The following is a 19272-nucleotide window of genomic DNA, read 5'->3' on the forward strand; positions in this document are numbered from 1 at the left end:
TAGAACTATTATACTTCCCACTTCTCAACCACTGATTGTGGAGCTTTGACTAAAGGTAAGCTAATTTTGTTATTGCATGTTACAGTATGTTTAAGCTATTGAATATGATTTCTTTTTATGCCATATCATTGATAACATTACTTATTTAAAATGAAAAAAAAAAACACTCTCAAAAGCAGCTCCTTTTGCGATATCCAAATTATGTTTGACTCTAACCGTCATTGCCATTAGAAGGTTTTCAAATTATCATATCATACAAGATAGAGGTTTAGTTAGCTATAAAACCAGGTTTAAGCCACCGTACTCTACATAAGGAAACGAGGAAATGCAAGTACCAATTTGCTTGATGTGTTTCATCTTTCAATTTTGTCATTTGAATCGGAACTTTTCGTTTTGAGTTTTCCTTGGAGTTCGATGTTTCTGTCGTTTTACTTTTTATCATATTATTGCGCCAATTCTATCAAGGGAATAAATGACTTGTGCACAAATGCGGCTTCTGTTTTTTAATCAACTTACCGATTATAGTACGTACACATAGTAAAGTACTTTGTACTGTTGTTTAGAAGTTCAATATACACGATAATTTACGACAAAATTGCATTAGTACTGTTATCACTTTTGTAATGTATTAAACTAAACAAAATATATTTACAATGTATCTATTCATACTTCGTTTCATGGTTTTGAACGGTTTAATTTTTTTAAAACAAGTTTGGTTCCTTTCAGACATGGCGTCCACTCGTCAGAGATCTGGCAGTCAGGGAGCAGCATCGAATGAGGTACATTATAGAATTGTTGTACTTGGAGCTGCTGGTGTGGGTAAATCATCCATCATATCACAGTTTTTATACGAGAGGTTTAATAGTGAATATAAAGAGACAGTAGAGGAATTACACCGAGGACAATATAACATCGGTGGTATCAAACTGACACTAGATATTCTGGATACTGCTGGACATAGGGAATTTCCCGCCATGAGAAAGTTAGCGATAACGACCAGTGATGCATTTGTTTTAGTGTATTCAGTAACGGACATGACTTCGTTTGATGAGGTACAAAAACTACGAGAAGAAATTATATCTCAGCGTGGTAAAGTGCCCATAGTTATAGTGGGAAATAAAGCTGATATAAACACTGATGTGCCGACAATGGACACAGAAACAATTGAATCAATAGCTTGTGTAGACTGGGAATCAGGCTTTGTACAGGCTTCAGCTAAGGAAAATACGAACATTGTAGGAATTTTTCAAGAATTGTTACGACTGTCGAAATTTTCTAATTCATTAAGTCCGGGTTTAATACGGAGACGGATGTCAATGCCAGTTTCACTATCATCGCAATCTCTTGTAAAAAGACAGAGTTGTGTAATATCATAAAACAATTGTTTACTTTCGCTTACGTTTTATATATATTCATTTGCAATAATAAAGAATATGAAGGCTTAACAGCTTTTGTTAACTAAGCATACGATATCATGTTAAGATTAATCTGTATATATGCTATGAGCTAATCAAGAATTTATTGTTCTTAGTCTTTGCAATCAAGTTAAATATATAGATTGACAAATGTGGTTAAAATGATTTTTTATGTTTTGTTTCATTTCACAGATATATCAATACTAATTGAGGAATGAACCTCAGTCTGATGAAAAACTCTGATAAAGAGGAACTGGTTGAGGTTAAATTTATTTTTTGGTTTCTCCGTGAGGTGTTTATTGAGAAAAGTATTTGTAGTTTCCTGTCACTGTATAACATCAGCACCGTGTTATTCCTGCAGATACTTTATACACACGACTCTCAGGGTTTGAAAAACCAACTGATAGTCATCTCGTCATCTTTCTATACCGTTGTTACTTCTGTGGCAAAGATAAAAAAATACTGTTAGATTGAAAATCCACTTGTTCCTTCCATTCTTATATTCAGGGTTACCGCTGGCGGTCCATTTTCGCAATTTGCGAAAAAATAATAATTGTGGCGATTAAATTTCGTCGATTTATTTTAAACCCTCTTGTTTATTTACTTTTTTCGGTTTTCTCGGACTTTACCTGATCGGAAAATACTCGGAATTCATCTTGAACTCGTTAAGACTTTGACAGAAAATCAATAATCAGCTGAAAAAAATAATTGACCCAGGGGAAACCCTGCTTATATTTGATAAAAAAAAAAAAAAAAAAAACAACATTTTTTCTTTAATGTATGATCTGATTTGTTTTCTCAAAATCGATCTACGACTTTTGAAAAACGGTATACTACTGTTGCCGTTATTTATCTATTGTCTCTCGATATCTGGTCAAATATAAACAAATTCTTATTATTAAGTATATAATGTTATTCATATATATATATATATAAGTGCCTATACATAGCAGCTATTGACATACAAATCTATGTGAGTGTGGATTAATCAGTACAGAGATTAATTCAATTACACAAATACAATTATAGATTGCCTAACAATGTAATTTTATACACACTATTTAGTATATAAATATAAGAATGTTTAAAATATTTACAAAATGATGAAAATAAACGCATTATTTCGCTAGACCAACTAGCTTTATCAAGCGTACATATATCCAGGTGAAATCGGATGTAGATGATAAGAAACTTATGCTATATATATATACTTTTTAGAGACCCATTCAAGTGCAAAATAAAGGCAACAGTAGTATACCGCTGTTCAAAACTCATAAATCTATGGACAAAAAACAAAATCGGGGTAACAAACTAAAACTGAGGGAAACGCATTAAATATTAGAGGGGAACAACGACACAACATTAAAATGTAACACACACAGCAACGGACTAAGTATTAGACAGAATCCGATGAGAATAACCAATATAACATCAAAACCAAATACATGAATTTGGGATAGAAAAGTACCGTGACACGTCTTATAGTACACTCAAATAAAGTCATTTTAAAGATGTCTTTTTTATTTAACTTATTTAGAAATTGTGAAGTCTTAAAATAATTGTAAAAATAATCTAGGACATAGATTTTAATTTTCCTTTCATTCATAGAAAAAAAGTAAAAATTACAAAAATACTGAACTCCGAAGAAAATTCAAAACGGAAAGTCTCTAATCAAATGGAAAATCCAATGATAAAACACATAAAACAAATGAACAACAACTGTCATATCCCTTACTTGGTACAGGCATTTTCAAATGTAGAAAATGCTGGATTGATCCTGGTTTTATACCGCTAAACCTCTCACTTGTATGACAGTCGCATCAAATTCAATTATATTTATAACGATGCATGATCAAAACAGACATAGTATGTAAAATTGTCAAAATAGGGAAATAGCAGTCATCACTGTGTCACAATATAAGTTAGAACAAAAACAAACAAACATTTAACAAAGAAGCACAAAAAGCATCTATCAAATTTAACGACCACATTCATTGCTTACTTGTATATGTGTTTTAAATCAACCCATAAAGATTGAAATATTTGAAGTCCTTTGACTGCATTCAATTCTTGTCTAGAGTTGCGTGTTTGACCTCAGAATGTAAACGTCACACAGGAAGAAATATGAAATAATTTTGTCGTTGAAAGTATTTATAAAATTATAATTCACATGGGGAATGGTGGTTTACAGGGTTGAAAAATCTAAAGTTTTGTTAGAACTTATGTCAGAACAAGCCCGAGATTAAAAATTATTCAGAAATTCTTTAGAATTTTTAAGAATCCACGTATGGTTAATGCAACTACGCGAGTAAAATAATTTTGTCGAAAGAGTTTTCAAAATTATAAAAGAACAATGACATAATGGCATTATTATAGAACAATAACATAAGGGTGGGATCTTTAAAAGTACAGAGGTACGTCATATGTACCAAAGATTGACGTGATGTATAAGTACCGAGTCACGTCAAATGGATATCACAGAAAACACACCAAACAGTAAAAGTAATATTAAAAATAGAACAAACTTAAGACAAATAAAAAACAATATAACACGTTATTTAGATGATAAACGTCAGTACGCAGAATATATACACCTAGACCATCATGTTTTATTTATGACGGTTATAACTTGACCAATTAGCTGCACACAAAAACTCTAAACAATTCAGATGCAATCAGTATACAAATATTCTTATTTTTCAATAGGGACAATTGACTGCGCAGAACAATATAAATAATTTAGATGCAAAAAGTATATTAATATTTCATATTTGATAGAGAATAAGCTTGGATGTTCCAGATGTGCCATTTTAGGTCTACAACTACGGGCTTACATAGTTATATTGGCATTTTTAATTTATTTTTAATTTTTATTCGAATGTCATCGACGGGCTTATTGAGGACGTAAAGCGTGTGTGGCCTACACTATTGTAATCAATGCAGTGGCGGATCCAGCCATTTTAAAAGGGGGGTCCAAACACAGAGTAAAAAAGGGGGGGTCCAACTATATGCTCCCATTCAAATGCATTGATCGGTCAAAAAAAGGGGGGTTCCAACCCCTGGAACCCCCCCCCCCCTGGATCCGCCACTGCAATGTATCTATGATGAGTTTATTTGAATCTTTTGACAGTTATTTCTGAGATGGCGTTAACACTGTAATCGGGTTAATTGCATCAGACGTTACGATAATACTTCTCTTCAGTTACACAAGTAATATGCATCTCTAAAGGTAAACATTTGAATACTTCTCTTTAGCCATATAAAGCAAAATGCGTCTAAACCGATAAAATATTCATATGCTTTTTATCAATACACGATCAAAATCAAATCAGATAAACAATTTGTATGCTACCTTCACATTCATAATTGCATACATGTTTACATAAATATAGTTTATATGCAATTTGTCAGATGTACAGTTGATATGCATTTCGTCAAACATGTATTTCTAAGACCTCTTTACAGATAAATAGTTTATATGCACCTTGACAAATGTACATTAATAATTCTTTAAATAAAGAAACCATGCACGCTTAGTTGAAAATGCTGACTGCAGAAATGAATACTGTAGTATTTTCTTACATTAAAAGACAGACGTATTGTTGTATTGCCAGACTGTGTTTCTTAGTTAAAGGATAAACAAATCCTTAGAATCTCCCAGCACTAAGTTTGTTGTGATATTAAGAAGTACACGAAGCCATCAATGTCGTTCTTCCCTGTATATTTTGAAACATGATACTGAATAAATAAAAAAAATAAAAGGATATTAACTTGACAAACAAACCCGAGGCAACTTACGATAAAGAAGTAATATATCTATTTCAACAATTCAAGAAAGACAATAAAAAGGGAGGCGAAAGATACTAAAGGGACATTGAAACTTATCAGTATTTAGCAGTAATTGTGAAATTCTATTATGAAAGCACTTCGGATACATGAAATTTATGAAGTCAAATTTTACAGCACTAGGTCGATACCTTTGCTGGAAGACTACTTTTCAAGCTCAGAACTCAATACTGCGATACTGACATGGTTTATAACAAAATTGTCCGTTTATTAATTTTAGAATTATAAAGAATCTAAGGTTTCAACTTCCTCCTTAGATGGATTTGGTAATTTCTATATCCTTTATTGGTCATATTGTTCTTCAACTGTTTCGGTTCTTATATATCATTGTCTTTCCAATGGAGTTATGAGAAAGAACGACTGAAATCGATTTTACATATAAAAAAAATACGGTCACTTTATCAGCCAATCGCAACACGTTTTTGTGGTCTTTACTCTTAAGGTTTCAGAATTGCCCTTTGATTTGTTATTTTACTTATTGAGTCCAATTTCAGATTCTGCCAAATTTAACTAAACGTCGATTTGCATTACGAGTGATGCATGCATTGATAGACTTTTACTCTATTGGCCGACCGGGTCTCGGTCCGTTAAGAGTTAAACTGTTGTCTTAATCTAATACAACTTATCATATAGTATCTTAAATAAATAAAAACTTTAACTATTCTTACTAAGTTTTTTGAAAATTTAAAGTGTTGCAAAAATCTGCTAAATTATACTGAAATTTGTTTTTAGAAAGAAAATATAGTGCAGGCATGACATATATGTACCAAGAGGTTAGTAATTACAATTTTCCAAGACTTATCTGATTCTAATGCCTACATATGGGGTAACGACCGCCAAACCCCTTAAAGAAGCAACATGGAACATATTTAAAATATAAAAAAGACATTTAAATCCTGATTTTGGTTGTAATGACTATAATAACTAAACGTGATTGTTCTATAGTATGCAATACATGCAATTATTATTATTATTAAGCTTAACATTAGCAGACAGTCAAAATTCTAAGACGATCATTTAACTCTAATTATTTTCTGTATTACAATTATATATAATGGTTGTGTCTGCATACGATGTATAACTCTCAGCTGATCCTTTTCACGAGACTTGCTTTCGATTTTATATACTCTTTACCGTTAATGGTATGTTCGGTTATCCCATTGGCAAGTTTTTTATGTAATTGATGTAGTTCAATCTTATGATTTCATATGATTTCAATGTCCCCTTGATATCTTTTATATGTGTGTATTCCTAAGGTTAATATAGTATAGTGCGTTTCAGCTTTTGATTTTGTCATTTTATAAAGTACCTTCCGTTTTGAATTTTCCTTGAAGTTCGGTAATGTTGTTTTTTTTTTTAAATATGCCAAATACTGGAGCCCTGTTTACTGATCTGCAGTCGTTACTAATGACTTTTGTCATTTACATCTGATAGGTATCCAACAAGTTGTTTGTTTTTCTGAGCAAATGAAACAAGATAGTAAGAACACATAATGATGTATTATCTCAAAATAAAACACGTCTTTTGGGTTTCGTTTTCAAAGTTTTTGTTTTTGTATATTAATGTAGTTTTAAAAAATCTACAGGATAATAAACTGCGTTTAGATGAATGTAAATATAACGTATTGACACAGTTAACAAAAAACACATTTTAAATTCGTTTTGTTAACATCTAATATTGTAATGAATGACAGTCACTATTTGGTAAATGCTTGTTTCATTATAATTTTTTTGTCGTATTTATTTTCGTTATATATGAAATTCTTTATCTTTAGAAATCTACCGTCTGTATACTGGTTACCAAAACGTACATTTTCTTCAAACTTAAAGCATTAAATAGTTCTGGGACGAACAACCATCAGCCATTATAGGGGCTTCATGCCATACCTAGTGTATTTCAAAAGATTATATACTCCCAAATATATACGCATACTTACATTTATCAGATTCGATCAGATTTCAACCTTCATGCTTAACTAATCCTACGAAATTAGTAAATCAAATTTCCAATAGATTGATTGTTGGTGACCTTCAACGGTCAGAGACTAGAATTTCATGCATGTTCATGACAAACATAAATTAACAATAATGCAATAGCTAGGTCCTGCCACTGGAAAATAGGGTAAAGACAGAAATTTTACATTGCAAACGGTCACCTACAGATCACCCAAAGAGTTGTTTCAAGGGTTCTTAACGAGCTGCATCGGAAACGTTCAGATTCCGACCAGACGAGGCTGCGTACTTGTACATCCTGCAATACATGCAGGACATTGATTAAACAAAAGTCAATTTTACGACTGGTATTCCAATTAAATGCACATAGACATTATATTTGCTGATTAAGACTTGTTTAAACATATTCGAACAATATATTTTAGTTGAAAATCAGTCACATATCTTAAGTTGTCGACCCCATTTTATATTTTACTTTCAAAATTAAAATAGGATATATAAAGTCAAATTGCTAAATGTATAAAGATATTTTATTCAAGTCAGAATACTATTTTATACGCCTTTCAAAAATGTTGCTGATGATTAATTCAAATTTATAATGTATAAAAGAAGTTGTGTAAATTTGAAATCATTTTTGAAATAGAAATGAATTTAGGCAATATACAAATTTTGAAATTCCATTTGTCCATATTGAAATAACATAAAGCAATTAAACATTCCATACACTGGAGTTCGTGGAGTTAATATATAAAAATAATAAATTTTACTGTAACAGAAACTGTTTTGATAAGATACACAAAATTAGCTTAATGTGTCCGGGTACAACCAGTTTTTGTTTCATCTGTTTATATAAAAAAAACAATACAACTAATGCACTTCTTTAAACTTGCCTTTAACCGGTACAACCGGTACCGGATAAGTAATTTTTAATAACAAATATTTCTATAAACGAAAACATTTTTTATAATGTTTCTGACAAGTTATCAAACAACTCACGATTTATAACTCAAACAAATCATAAATGATACTTAAATGGAAATTCTATGCAACAATGACAAGATATTTTTTCTGTCAATTAAAATAAACAATATAAATTGAAAGGAACATATAAAAAGGGGAGTAATTTATCCGTTTGCAGGAAAAACAATATGATAAAACATTTTCATACAAAAAAAAAAAAAAACTGTTCAATAAAGTCGAGGACATATCAATGAAAATATATTATAGGTCCATATGAAAGACGTCGCAGTCTATATATTTCGTTTGCCAAATCCGTCATTGAACCAGACTCTCTGATGTTCATTTGTACTAGATTTTTCTCTTGAGATGGTGACATGACAATGCCAATGAAGAGGTAGCAAAAAAAGCAAATTTATCCGGATGTACTGTGTGTTATCCTTAACATTTTCAAGTTGTTTACTCATAATATTTTGTTGAGCTCTGCACTTTTGATAAAAATCAATAATTTGCAATAAATGTTAGTTTAAATTAATATGTTACATTATCAGACTCAAAGTTAAATATGCAATCTTCAACTACTGAAACTAATAACAATAATTATAACTTTAGTTTTAGTTTCACTCCACTGATTCAAACACTCGCGGGGGGGGGGGGGGGAGCTATACAATCAGTGGTAGGGATGAGCCGCTGGAATAGGTCACTTTTTCATGCTCTATGATATATGAAAAGGGTGAGAAATTTAGATTAAATATATCAATAGGTTGATATTATCACTTGCTTGATTATATCATAAGTATCTGAAACTAATAAGATGTCCGTATTTATTCTTGATGGGGTTAAACCACAGTCGTAAATGCATCAGTTATTTGTCAAACCAATTAAACTCTATTTATTCTGATGTGGTATTTCCACTGACGCCAGTGATAGATGCAATAAATGCAACTATTTTGACATTTGCACCTTATTAACATTCAGGATCTGCTTATCCTTCCGGAGCACCTGAGATCACCCCTAGTTTTTTGGTGGGGTTCGTGTTGTTTATTCTTTAGTTTCTATTTTGTGTCGTGTGTGCTGTTGTTTGTTGGTCTTTTTCATTTTTAGCCATGGAGTTGTCAGTTTGTTTTAGATTTATGAGTTTGACTGTCCCTTTGGTATCTTTCGTCCCTTTTTTATCAGTTTTTAATTAATATTTAAACATGTTAAAATCAGTGAAGGTGTTACACTCTGGGCTGATATTACATTTATCTGACCATAGATGTATTACCATCTATGATCTGACCAAACCTCTTTTATATGTATTGTATTTCGGAATTGAAATATCTTCATAATTATAGATGTAAAATGGGCAATAAGAAAAAAGTGTTTAAGATGTGACGAATTTATTGGAAAAGAAAATGATATTATTGCGACTATTTTGCTTCTTGACAAGAACGTGATGATGAGCGGGAAAATATTGAAATATATCTATAAGTCTGTTTTTTGTTAATTAATATATGACAAGGTATATATTTTTGATTAACCAAATATATGAAAAGGGTGGGGTACTTGATGTCTCAGCTGCTCACCCCTACCAAAACAAGTTTGCAGTGTCCCTCCCCCCCCAGTTCAAACACGAAGTAATCTGAAATGTAACTGGTTAATAAATAAAACTTTAAGTTATAATGTCGACTCTTATATTGAAATAGTATCAAAATATATCTTAAGAAACATTTCAAACTCACATAATTGGTTTTTTGGCAGTATATTATATTTGCTTAAACAAAAGAGCTTTTAGTATTTTTAGTTCCATACATTTTATATAAGGTTAAGGTAGATGGGGTGTCTAAATTATAATCCATAGAATTTTTTAATAATTTGCCAAAATGTAGTGTATATCATGCTTTTTAAATTTTTTTTTGGAAAGAATGGGTCACCGGGCTTATTTTCACGCTACACGGTGTTCAAAATTGACAAATTTTATAAAGATTGTGAATGGAAAACCCAATTTTCTGCAATAAGTCGTAATCTACACTATAGAATTTTGAGAAAACATATGAGAAGATGGCTTTAATAGCATGCTTTCAGTTAAGAAAAAGAAACAAAAATGGGGTCGCCGGACCCGTTTCTTGCTACATTACAATATAGGTAAATTCCTAACACATTCTATTGTAAAAGTACCTTAATCTGAATTATCTGCCCTTGCATTTGAGTTGCCTCCCCTTATGTGGCAAAATTGGAAAAAAAAGTTGATCAAACAAAAAATTCTGATTTTGGTAAAAAACAACCATGAATATGATAAAAACGTGTCATTTTCTATATCGATGTGGAAGTTCTTACACATGAATTACCTACTACTCTAAAACTTTGCACATTCTATTAAAGATCTAGACCTTGTTTTCTGGTATTTCCTAATCCAAGATGGAGGAAGACACCCTATCTACCTTAAATATATTTTGAGTGTAGTTCCTTTATTCACTTTTCATTGAATCATGCATTGTAGATATTTCAAGTTCTATTCTTGATTTTTGAAAATCATACTTGCTTTAAAACAATGCCAAAAAAATATTACCAAATAAAAAATTAAAGAATACAAACAACACTGATTTGTATTTAATTATTTTAAGCTATACTGCGTATTGTAGAAGTTTTTTCTCTCCAAAATATGGAGTAGTTATGCAGAATCTTCTTTTTTTGTTTTCGTAATTGTTTTGTTTCATTATTTGATGATTTTTTTGCCTTTCTTTATTGTGTTGTTTCGGAAAGATATAAATTGTTATCATAAGAACTGTTGTTTCATTTCAACAACTTGCTACTTTTCGTAACTTGGCTTCGAATGAACACGCACTGTTAGGTTCTGAAACGACACAATAGTACCTCCAGTACTCAACCAAAAACTGCAAAAAAAAAACAATAAAAAAAAACAACACCTCCATTTTAACATTCATTTTGATACTCAACTCCTTTGTTTTATCAAAGTAAACAGGTTTATATATTCAGCAGTAAGGTCGTTGATACAAAACAGAATTAAGAAACTGAATGGTACTATCAATGATCATGCTACGTCAATCTTTAAAGGCCCCAATGTTTCAAAACATTTATCCTACCTATATGACAAATATGTTGTCCCCGAAGATAAAGCCCAAACAACATCGTTTTTGTGTGTAAAACTCATTACATAAACTGCTTGATAAACGAATTAGGTATTGAAAATTCACTTGGAAACAGTTACCAAAGAGGAAATCCTGGATAATCATAGGTCTGTTCTATGTTCCTTTGGAATTTCAACCGAAGATGTTGAACTGGATCTTCCATCACTGTATTGGATACTTAAACTGTATAAGTGTCATTTCAAACAACGGTATATTGCTGGGTCTTCCAAGTGCTCCACGAAACCTCTTTCTAAATTATTAACATCTATTTTATCAGCAATCAAAGACGGGCTTCAAAGTTATTGTGAAACTGCCTATTCTAGAGATGGCGTGAATCAGATGTGGATACTTAAAAATTCCAAAGATCTTTTAGAGTACATACAATCTAACTCTCTTTCATCTTGTAATAGTATTAAAGCATTTGACTTTTCTACACTTTATACAAGTATTCCACATTCCAAACTGAAAGACAAATTGAAAGAGTTGGTATTGCTTTGTTTCAAATAAAAGAATGGCCAACGAAGATACAAGTATCTTGTCTTGGGGAGGGATAAATCCTTCTTTGTAAAGGATCACTCTGATTCAAAGAAAACATTCTCTGAAAATAACATTATCAAGATGCTTGCTTTCTTGATTGACAACATATTTGTTACGTTCGGAGGACGTGTTTTTCAACAGACTATAGGCATTCCAATGGGAACGAATTGTGCCCCTCTTCTTGCCGACTTGTTTCTTTATTATTATGAGGTTGACTTCATACAGGAATTTCTTAGGAAGAAAGATAAGAAGTTAGCAATATCTTTTAACTCTACTTTCCGCTATATAGACGATGTTCTTTTACTAAATAATTCAAAATTTGGTGACTATATTGAATGCATCTATCCCATTTAACTAGAGATAAAGGATACAACATATACAGTTCAGTAGGCTTCATATCTTGACTCACATCTAGAAATTGACAATGAGGGTCGGTTGGAAACAAAACTTTACGACAAAAGAGATGATTTCAGCTTTCCAATTGTAAACTTTCCATTTCTAAGTAGCAACATTCCAGTAGCACCTGTATACGGTGTATATATCTCCCAATTGATACGATATTACCGTGCTTGCATTAACTATCATGATTTTCTAGATAGAGGGTTGTTGCTCAGAAGGAAGCTATTAAATCAAGAGTTCAAAACGGGGAAGTTGAAATCATCTCTTCGTGAATTTAAAGGACGCCATCACGAGTTGGTTGATCTTTATGGAATAACCGTTTCACTAATGATATCAGCTATGTTCCTTACATCGTAACTACAATCCCCTTCTCTTTTATAAATGTGACCTACCGAATTTGGCTATTTACCGGATTTGATATCTCATAAGCAACACGACGGGTGCCACATGTGGAGCAGGATCTGCTTACCCTTCCGGAGCACCTGAGATCACCCCTTGTTTTGGTGGGGTTCGTGTTGTTTATTCTTTAGTTTTCTATGTTGTGTCGTGTGTACTATTGTTTGTTTATCCTTTGCATTTTTAGCCATGGCGTTGTCAGTTTATTTTCGATTAATGAGTTTGGCTGTCCCTCTGGTATCTTTCGCATTCTTTCAGGAGATTACACACGACTGATTGGTAAAGTCGAATATATTGTGATACTGCGATGAATCTGTCATAGCAACAATGCTTAACAAGCTATTTGTTTATGATCTATTGCAATAGGAATCTGAACTATCTGACATTTTATTTTCTGAATGTCGTATTTAAAACTTGTGTATTTTTTAAATGACGTCTATAAATAAATTGGAATATTGAAAATGATGACATTTGGTTTTCTTTTCTTTGACTTTTAACGGCTTTATTTACAATTAGTGACATTTTGTTAACCTTTTATTAAAGCAATAGACGAATAAATAAATAAGAAGAAATTTTTTTACCTATATATAGTTCGTGGCAAAACATTGCAAAATAAACAAATAAATAAAATTACATACAAATTCAATAATATAACAGTGACGTATGGATTATTTTTATTGTCTTCATTTTATCAGAATAACGATCATTATATTTTTTACGTGAGTCTGATAGGTCAAACTTTTTCAAGTGAAAACCCCTAGGTTAGGAGCGGCTAAGCGTTCACGAAAATGTCTAAGCCGACAACGTGTTATGTGTCTGTCCAAGCAAGAGCCTTAGTTAAATCAATGTGGTTGATTGATATTTGCCATAATTTATTTTTCATTACATTCTATCAGCTTATCTCAAGCGGTTAGTTTTCTATATTGAATTGTCCAATATTCAGTGCCTTTTATAGCTATCTATGCAAAATTGATTTTGCCTTACGAATACCCGTGACCGTTATATTTGTATCCTTCGGTCTTTAATTGATTGTTGTCTCATTGGCAGCAATCACACCTTTTATTCATACAGTTTTATATTACATAAGCAAGTTTCAATTTTAACATCAGGTATATAAAAAAAGTAGTAAGAAATCGAAGTTATAGAGGTTGAACTCAAAAATATGTCTTATATTTTAGACATAACTGTTATTTTGGTATTAATAAATCAAAACCTAACTTAATTGTATTGCTGAAGTTTTATGAAAAAAGGTCCAACATTTTGTCGATTTATTCTTGTATTTTGGCAATGAACAAGGTTTTTCTTTTTGAGGACTGTTTATGACATGTTTACACTAAATCCTCCGGAATTGAGATAAGAACTTGCAATTAATTTCCTTTATGTGTTTTTTCATATCAGGGGTAAGTTTAATTCTAAATAACTACATTAGATGTATGTTTCATTATAATACGTCTGATTGTCTAACTGCATATCACGTGTTATTCCTCAAACAATTGCATTACACTATAAAACTTATCATTCATGATAATACGAGGTCCGACAATGAAGTGCACAGTGAATTAAATAAAAAAAATGATAAAGTAAGTGTTTTCATGATCCGAGCTAAAAAATGTATTTATAAGTATTGAACGCTTCTTTTTGTAACTTCATAGGGTTGTAAAAGTGTTGACCCTGCGCACATTTTTAGAATGAAGCGCTTCCGTGCTTTATACAAAATGTACTTTGGTCAACGCTTTTACATCCCAATGAAGTTACAAAAAGAAGCAATCAATTATTAATTAAAATTCAGATCTATCTTAACTCGCGTGCTCTTATATATAAATCATATGATGATAGCGAAATCAGAGATCTATATTTTAAATAGATTGGGGTTAGCAGTAATTAAAAGTATTTTTTATTTTATTCGAAAGAGAAAAAATAGAAAAATAAAAATAGAAAAAAGTATTTGCAATGATTCCGTAATTTGAACACGAACCGACTTCTAAATATAGTCAGACATTACTTCAAAACAAAAGCGTGAAAAAGGGATAACAAACTACGATATCATTTGATCCTGAAAAATTCAAGGCTCTCAAAGTTCTTTTTTATTTGTAAAGATTTTGCTTATAGGCTGAAGTTTTCTGCTTCTCACCTGATGTGACTTACAAACTGTTTTATTGCAGTTTTTTATTGCCAACTTCTCACGATAAAACTTTGTAGCAAAAATGTGATACACCACATTTTAAGTATTGAATCAAAAAAGGCATGAAGAACGGTAAAAAATGGTTAATGACAATATTAGGCGAATGAAATATATGTTGAATAATTTTATTTGCGTATATAAATCTATGACGTTATCGTAATGATAACGATTGTTTTACTTTTATGTAATAAGTAAATAGAGCAAATATAATCAAACCTACATGTAGTACACTGTTTGTCATAAAAATGAATTTATTAGATCTTACTATAAATAACGCATTATAAGTTACATGTCTTTCAGAAAAGGCCATAAATTCATAGGTGGAAGATATTTATATCTGTAAACTTATTTATGTTTCATAGCGTTACTATATATGTACAGAGCAAATTTCAAAATAGTAATATAGTCGTTAGGAACTAAGTTCCTTTATCCTTTTTTAGTTTTATAACCCTGCGATTATCACACATCCTATTCAACAGTATGAAACTCATGCATGATGGCTAATAGATACCACACTTTCAAAATTCGGTAAATTTGAATAATCACATAGAAAAAAGTCGTTTGAAATACCGCAATACCTGCATGCGATGAACCTAATTTCATCCAAAGCAACCATTTGCAATTGCTTTTTATTCGAGCGTCACTGATGAGTCTTTTGTAGACGAAACGCGTATTTTGTGCAAATTCAAAAATTTAATCTTGATATCTATGACGAGTTTATTCATAAACTGAAACTGACTTTCTGTATTTCATATAAATCGTGTCAAAATAATTGAGTGCATATTGCATATGAGTGTCCGAGATTCTAAGCTTCTCTAAATGGTATCCATGCTTTTAATTTAACTTGTCGTGTAATACTTAAAACTTTACCATAACATCAACAACACCAATAATAACAAGAAAGGAGTGTAAATGTACGAGTATAGACTCTATATCAAACAAATTCAAATTAATCTTGGAATGGCCTTCATCAAGGACATATACATTTATTATAAATGAGTGGTTATCATGAACTGGTTCAATCTAATATTTCCAGGTGCTTCCTGTAGTGTGGGCTCTATTTTCTCCTCAGAGTCTTGTAGCAAAATCAGGAAATGCTTCTAATATTATTGACATTTTGGTTTAGTCTTTAACAAAAGATTAAACTAATAAGTATATAGAATGACTGGCATTATAACTAATCGTGACGCGTAGGAACTATTTGAGGTTATTGTACAAATTACGTAAAATTATCAGAAATAATTGATGACAGTAAATAACTTATTAATTATTTGTTGGTGTATGATCAAACTGCAGTATCGTAATGATCACAATTAATTTCCTTTTATGTTTAAGATAAACAGACCAATAATCAAAATTAGTACACTGTTTGTCATAATAATAAATTGATCAGATTTTACTATAAATAACGTATCTTAAGTTAAATGTGTTCAGAAAAGACCATGTATTCATATGTGAAAGAAATTTATATCTGTATACTTTATTTATATTTCATAGGGTTACTTTACTTATGTGTACAGAATAAATTGCATAAAAGAAATATGATTGAGAGGAACTAAGTTCATTTAACCCTTTTTAGATTAATAACCCTCAGATTATCACACATTCTATCCAGCAGTATAAAACTCGTGCTTGCAAGCTATGAGGTGGTACACTTTCAAAATACCGTAATATTGAATAATCATGTATAAACTAGTGCTTCGAAAAACAACGATACCTACATGTTATGAAACCTTCTTTCATTCAAAGCAATCGTTTTCAACTTTTGTTTTTATTCGAGCGTCACTGATGAATTTTTTGTAGACGAAACGCGTTTCTGGCGCGAATTCAAAATTTTAATCCTTGCGGTATTTTTTTACAACAAAAAAGAAGAGTAAATAAAAAAAATTAACAAGAGCACATTATGATAAATTATCTGAAGAAAGGATCGGCATCTCAAAATTATGAAATTGTCAACAAATACACAGTTGCATAGCCTGATTTGAAGAAGAAAATGCGTTGCGTCTTTCGTGTTCCTTTTTTGTATATTCATATAGCCGGAAAAATCTGTAGGATTATACACTATGTTTGATTAGAATAATTTAAAATACAACGTATGAACACAGTTAACAAAAACCACTATTTAAATTCGTTTTGTTAATAATTAATATTGTAATGAATACCGGTAACTATTTGGAAAATGCTTTTTTTATTATTATTTCTTTATTGTATTTTTTTAATTACATAAGATGTTCTTTGTCCTATAAGAAAGAATGTTGGAAAGCGTTGGCCTTGAGGCACGGGACTTTACGTTTTCATTCTGACTGGACGAGGCTGCGTACTTGTACCTTTCGTACAGCCAAACGGACACCCCACTTTGGCAGGGGTTAAATTGCAGTTCGGAAGAAGACATACGACCTAGTCACATTTATATTCTCCAGTTTCCTTTGGGTTTCTATTATTTAAAGAGATGGATGAAGGAAACTATTCCGGAATGCACGGTATTTAATCAATTCAGGTACAACTTTGATTTGAAAAACACTAATCAATTTTACTACGCGTATCCGCATTATGTAAACAATTTAATGTTGGATGTAAAGCGTCTTCTGATTGGCTGAAAGTTTGGTTTATCAGATAATAGACGTAATTTTGTCATATGACAGTGACGTCATCAACGTTTTTTCATGATTTACTCAGGCTTAAGGTGGTACCCAACACCTTCACTAAAATTAATTTGGCTCGTTTAATTTTCATAAAATTTTGAAAATGTATTTACTTTGACTCTTTGACAAATGTAGAAAAATTTCAAAAAATTTGAACCAACCGTTTTATCGGAAAAATTAAACTGGTTATATAGCAGTTTGACAAATACTTATTTTGATCATTGAGAAGCTTAATATTCCCTTTAAACACAACGTAATTAAAACGTTTAACTGATTTTACAGAGTTATCTCCCTGTAGTGTTAGATACCACCTTAACATGGAATTTAGAATTGAATTATAAGGAATGACTGTAATGTTTTGATTATGAATTGTTTAAAAATATTAAAAGAATATATTTTAGTTCAAAATCAGTCAAATATTGTAAGTTTAAGTCGTCATTTCGTATTTAACTATCTGTTTTCAAAATAACAATGAAAAAAATAACGTCAAATTGCTTTAATTATAAACACATTTTTTGGAACCAAACAACTATGCTATTCGCTTATCAAAAAGGTTTCCGATGATTAATTATAAGTATGATGTAATAAAAAGAAGTGTAAATTTAAAATCGTTTTTGAAATGGAGATGAATTTAGGCTATTATAAAAATAAAATGTTAAATCCCATTGTATTCCAACAACATTAAGCAATTAACCATTTCATAGACTTGAATCTAAGTTCGTGCAGTTGATATATGATAATCGTAAATATGCCTGTAACAAAAACTGCTTTATTATGAAGGCAAAAAAATAGCTTCATTAGTCATGGTACAACAAGTTTTTGTTTCATTTGTTTATTAAAAAAAACAATACAATTAATGGACTTATTTAAACTTGCCTTGAACCAGTGCCATGGGATAAGTCATTTTAATAACAAATATTTCTATAAACGAAAACATTTTTCATAATGTTTCTGACAAGTAATCAAAGTTCTAATGGTTTATAACTCAAACAAATCATAAATAATACTTAAATGGAAATTCTATGCAAAGAAAACATAAGAAGGGGAGTAATGTATCCGTCTGCAGGAAAACAAATATGATAAACCATTTGCACACCAAACAAATGACTGTTCGAGGACATATCATTCAAAACATATCATAGGTCCATATCAAAGACGTCACAGCCTTATGTATGTCTTTAGCCAGATCCGATATTGACCCTTTCAGTGGAGTCTCTGAGGTTCACTTGTACTAGGTGTTTCTCTTTGGAGGGTGACATGACAATGAGAATAAAGAGCTAGCGAGAAAAAAGAAAGAAAATTTATCCGGATGTACTGTGTGTTATCCTTAAAATTTTCAAATTTGTTACTCAAGAATATTTTGTTGAGCTCTACGCTTTTAATAAAGATCAATACTTTGCATTAGATTTTAAATTGGTATGTTGTAAATCAGACTCAAATAAAAATCAAAGTTAAATATGTAGCTGTCAACAACATTTGTACTGTAACTAATGCAATACTTATAATCTTAGTTTTAGTTTCACTGCATGGAAACAAACTCGAAGTAATATCAGAAATAAAATTAATAACACTTCAAGTTCTATAAAGTCGAATTTGATATTGAAATATTACCAAAATATAGCTTAATCTACAATTCGAGCATGAATTACACTCTCAAAATTGATGTTTTGGCAGTATATGATAATTCGCATAATCAAAACGCTTTTAGTCTTTGTAGTTTCATCAAGTAAGAGTTGTATATGTTTTGAGTGTAGTACCTTTATACAGCTTCCATTAGTGTTCCAGATTGTTAAGTGTTCTTGACAAGCATATCCC

The 19272-nt window shown here is 31.1% G+C and overlaps 1 pseudogene; it reads left to right on the plus strand.

Moving 5' to 3' along the window:
- Positions 1 to 728: 728 nt before the first annotated feature.
- On the plus strand, positions 729 to 1376 carry LOC143046856 (GTP-binding protein Rhes pseudogene; annotated as a pseudogene).
- The last annotated feature ends 17896 nt before the right edge of the window (positions 1377 to 19272 follow it).

The sequence above is a fragment of the Mytilus galloprovincialis genome, chromosome 9 (assembly GCF_965363235.1).
Source record: "Mytilus galloprovincialis chromosome 9, xbMytGall1.hap1.1, whole genome shotgun sequence".
Taxonomy (NCBI): Eukaryota; Metazoa; Mollusca; class Bivalvia; order Mytilida; family Mytilidae; genus Mytilus; species Mytilus galloprovincialis.